We start from the raw sequence: 4,983 nt of genomic DNA, 5'->3' as shown, positions 1-4,983 counted from the left end.
CTGTCCTCCATCTCCAGCTCTGGTGACAGGAAAGGGAAATCTCCCATAAATTACCGTTGTGCTTTTAAAAGTTTGTAAGCAAACAGCCATGAATCCCCTTTGTTCTCCTCAAGGGCCTGTTTGTGCAAGATGCAAGCTGAAGGCAGGCCTTGGGCAATGCAGGGTGCCCCTGTTCAAGGTTTTCCAGAATGCCACGGCTGTGGGGCAAGCTGGCATCTCCCTGAAAACAAATACTGTGAGGGAAAGGGAAAGGGCAAACTTTCCTAAACCAAGATTGCTTAAGAAAGAAGCCTGGAGCCTGCAAGATGCTGGGCTGTGAGGGGAGCAGTGAGCCTGGTGTTCTGCTGGCAGGCTCAGACAGTTGGGATTGTTTGTGAGGCTGGTGAAGGAGCCCTGGGGTCCCTGTGAGCTGCTCCATCTGACCTCAGTGTTTTATACCAGTGATGTGCCCTCTGACTCTGAAAATACAGTGTCCCCACATCCAGAGCAGCTGCTGGTGCAGCAGGAACCCAGCACTGCCCTGCTGTTTCTTCCTTTTTATTCCTCAAAACCATTTCACTGCTGGCTGAGGAGCAGCTCGGAGCTCTCTCCCTCCCACAGGCTCCTGCCAACATGGAAAGCAGGGACTGGAAGGACAGATCCACAGTATCTGCCTGTATGGACATGGCAACACATCCCTGTAGCTGCCTTTGCTGCCAGAGCAGAAAATGCTCCAGCTCTGGCTGCAGAGCTCATCACAAAAAATACCATTATTTTAAGCCGTGGTTATTTCATTACTGTGGTAAAAGAGATTGTGGCCATTTAAAGGAGCAGGATAGAGTCTGTAATATAATTAGATGATCCTGAAAAAGCAATAGTGGAATTCAATCACTGAGCAATCCACATGCACTTCCTGGAGGTAATCAATCCCAGTGGCAAAGGAAGCCCATTGTTCTCGTCCCCCAGGGTCTCCTGCTCCCACAATGTACAAAGGGCTTCCTTGTCAGGACCAACAAATCGACTTCCCCAGCTTAGTCAGAGATAAGAAAACAATGTCTGGGCTACCCAGACAATTTGTCTATCTTCAGGCACTTTGCTTTTCTCTTTCTAAGTTTCACTGTTTGGGCCACTGCTGATGTTCAGCTGATAATGCTGTCCCAGGGGTAAGGCTCTGCCTGCCTTTACACAATGTAAAACTGAAAATCACTGCAGGTCATTTTGCATTTGGAACAAGATGTTGAAGATACATTCACATCCCAAACTGGCTCGCACACAATAGGAAAAAAAAAAAGTTATTCAAAATATAAACCAGCTTCCAAGCTCCTCCTTTGGTGGCCCTAATTTAGAATTAGACTTTATTGTCCCTTGTCACCTGTGTACTGTGAGATTTGATTTGTAAACACTGGCCCAGAAACTCGGCATTCATTCATTAATTCTACCAAGAATGTTCTGTTTTGTAACCAGAAAATTGAATTACTTGCTACTTAATTTTAGTACTTTCCACCTTTTGTCTAGGAAATTGAATTATTCTGGTTAGTTTTCCTTCTCCAGTGTCTAATAAGTTGCACATATACACCACCCTTCTGTGTTAATATATACACAGTGTCCTTCCAGCAGGTAAATTCCATCTAAAGCATCTCTGTCCGAGCCTGTTGAGCTTAATAGGAGCTAGAGTGGTGAAAGTGAAGCCAGAATTGAGTCAGTGCCTCTCTTTTGTGGGAGCCCTCGGGGGCTCAGCCAACCTGGGGGATATCAGAAACAAGGCAGGGAGAAAATGATGGATCTGACTCTATCCTATTAGAAGGCTAATTAATTACTTTGTTATACTATATTATATTTCATTACATCTAAACTGAATCTTTCAAGCACTCAACTCACCTGTACAACCTCTCGTGGCTGTCAGCTGACAGTCCTGACACACACACCTGGATCCAACTGTTCAGTGAATCAAAACACCCACACCAGGACCCAATTATCAATTCCCTTCAGGTAAACAATCTTCCACAACGCATTTCACTTGTGAACAGCACAGGAGCAGTAAGAATTGAGATGAGAATTGTTCTGGTCATTCTCTGAGGTTCAGGGATGTAAAACCCAAGTGTCTGCCTCCATGGAGCTGCCATTAGCTAATGGCTCTCCATTGCAGCTGCTGCAGTTTTACAAAGAGAAAAACTTTCCCTGGGAGCCCAGCAGGGACCCCGCAGTCAGGGGAGATGAAGGGCATTTCCCCAGGGCTTCCCAGTGCAATCAATGCCTGCTAATCTTTAGAAAATTACACTAACAAGCTCCAGGCAGCAACTGCAGGAGCCCTGCACAGCAGCCCCTGAAATCACGCACAGCCCATTAATGGATCAGGGCTTTAATGAACTGGAAAATCTCTCCTCAGCAGAGGCCAGAGGATGCTTGAAGGCTCCCACCTCTCCTGAGCTGCTCTGAAGGCAGGCAGGAAACTCTGACAGCAAAAATGCTGCTTTTGGGGCTGGCCAGGCTGGGGAGCAGCCCCAGGACCTCACAGGGGTGTGGGCTCTGAGGTCCAAGTGATGATCAGCAGCTCCTGAAAAGTGCTGAGCTCAGAAACCCCCAAATGGCAGCTCAAGGAAAGCTGCTGGTGCTGTGCTCTAGGGGTGTTCAGTGGATTTTCAGGAAATACCCCTTTTTCTTCTCTTTCAAACCATCAGGCAGATCCAGGAGGTGCAGCTGGCCAAAATAAAGTTGCTGGAGAGGCAGATTACTTCAGAATGAATGAAATCTTGCTACAACCTGCATTAAAAACAAAAAAAAGGCTTTTTTTTTTTTCCTCCTATCAGTCATAAAATCTAGTTATTTCCTGAGCAATGTTGCAATTTGCCTGATGCTTATGAGATATATTGCCTGCTTTCTACTCTGTTTCCTACTGGGCAGTCTGCAAGGTTGCCTAATCTCTAAAAGAAATAAGCATCTGTTTCCTTCATGGTCCATGCCTGATTTAAGGTAATTATGCTCCTATTATACTTCTACATGAAAAATCCTAGGGAAAATAAGAACAACTGATTTTTTTTTTTCCTCATAAGATATTTTAACTTGTAATCCAAGAGGAATGAACATTGGATCACTCTTTAAAAGAAGGAGTCTCCAAATTTTTGTCCTGTCTCTGGGCAAGTTTGGTGCATTTCCACTGCTCCATATCTCTGATGTGTCTCTGCAGAATCTGCACCCAAGGAACTTCTCCCTTCAAAGCTCTCCCAGCTGGCATATCCTGCTCCCCCTGATACATCAGCAGCCTGAGCATCCCAGGAGCCATGAAAATAAAAGTAAGAAAGCTGATTTTTCTCCAGGAGAGAGGAGAAAGAGTGGCTAAAATGCAGAAGGAAAAAGCAAATTGTTGGGAAAAGGACAGAGAGCAGGAGGGAAAGTCTTGGAGTTGATCACATCACCCTGTGGGGGCAGGGGAGATATTTTCTCTCACTATATTTTCTCTTCCATATTTTGAAGCAGCTCCCTGGAAGTGCTGGCACTGACAGGAATGGCCCATCAGATTTGTGCAGAGATAAGAGAGTGACTCCCAGGTCACCTCACCAAGAAAACCACGTGAACCTGCATCTTTATATCTGCTTTTAGTTTTTCAGTAATTAAAAAATTTTTTAAAAATTTTTAAAAAATTATAAAGCCAACCCAAACCATCTTTATGCTTGTTCTTTGGAGTCAAGTATTGGACTTTGAATTCCTAGGGGTCAGCTCCTCCAAAACAAAAGGCATTTGGTGTCTCCACTGCCCTGAGATGGAGTTTCAGTTCCATTTCCATCCTCAGAGGTTGGGCTTTGCTTCGTCTCTATCAGCAGACACTTGAAAGGCTCAAACAAAGCAACTTTCCCATTCAGAAAAATACAACCAGACATGATCCTTAAGGATTTCTGTTTTCCAGAGCTCCTTGACCCCCTGGCCTCACTTCTCAGGTTTTAATGAAAAATCTTTTGACAAGTATTTTTCATATTTCTGATTCTGACGTGGGGAAAGGATAACCATTACCTTAAATTTGGCTCCAAATGAAAGACCTTGCAGAATCAGCATTTTTCAAATGCAGCCTTTGAACAACTGGAATGTTTCCTTCCATAAAATCCTCAATGAAAACTGAGTCTTGAAGGCAATATTTGCTCCCCTGCAGAGTGTGAAACCCACAGATTTCAGCACATATGCTGCAGTCCCTGGGCTATGAGAATGAAGAGCAATTTCACTTGAAATGGGAGCAGGATTTCATCCCAAAATACAATGGACCAGAGCAGCTTATCCCAGCTGAGGGGATAAGCTGCTATTAAGGGATGAAATTCAAAGCAGGAGGGACATACCTTAAAAAAATTAATTAGAAAAAGTTTCAGGTTCTTCTGTGCCTGTTGTGAGTCTGCTGACTTCACACCTCCCACATTCCTACTTTATAGGGTTGGGGTTTTGCTTTGCCACATACACCCAAACAGCAGGGGCAGAATACAACAACAATAATAATAATATGTAAAAATAATGTAATAATACTAATTTAATAATAATGTGATTGTAATGATAATAATAATTATAATAATAATTATAATAATAATAAAAAATACTCCCCATGTGCAGTGAGGGAGGCCAAGCACACACAGATTGATGCAGAGCCCTCTGATGAAGGTTGGTTTTTTCCAACCCCAGAATTTCAGTGATCCTTTGTAAGGCCTTATTCCCTGTCTGGGGTAGGATGGGCAGGGCTGTGTCACATTTCAGAGTGCCCTGACCCAGAGGAGCCCTCAGAGGCTGCAAACACAGCCCTGCCCATCCCTGCCTCTTTGAAACACTGCTGCCAGCACTGCTCTGCTCTCCACCATCACCACTTTCCCAGCCTTTCTGCCAGACCACGACCCCACCAAGGGTCAGGGCTTGCAGCCTGGCAGGATAATTGCAATTCCAAGTGCTGGCTGTGCTCTGGGGTGGGGACCAGGGCTGTGTTCATTTTTTACAGGAGCTGGAGCAACAGAGCCTGGCTCTGCAATGAGCCCTCCC

At 44.8% G+C, this 4,983-nt stretch overlaps 1 long non-coding RNA gene across 2 annotated transcripts; it reads left to right on the top strand.

The window, feature by feature from the left end:
- Positions 1–2,079: 2,079 nt before the first annotated feature.
- Positions 2,080–4,084, top strand: LOC135279424 (uncharacterized). 2 transcript variants are annotated; one of them, XR_010346661.1, is made up of 2 exons: positions 2,080–2,949; positions 3,164–4,084. It is a non-coding gene; the product is annotated as an uncharacterized LOC135279424 (long non-coding RNA). The 2 variants fall into 2 exon arrangements; XR_010346660.1 differs by having other exon boundaries at positions 3,030–4,084.
- Positions 4,085–4,983: the final 899 nt, after the last annotated feature.

This window comes from Passer domesticus, chromosome 12 (genome assembly GCF_036417665.1).
Source record: "Passer domesticus isolate bPasDom1 chromosome 12, bPasDom1.hap1, whole genome shotgun sequence".
Lineage (NCBI taxonomy): Eukaryota > Metazoa > Chordata > Aves > Passeriformes > Passeridae > Passer > Passer domesticus.
This window is presented reverse-complemented; position numbering and strand designations above follow the sequence as displayed.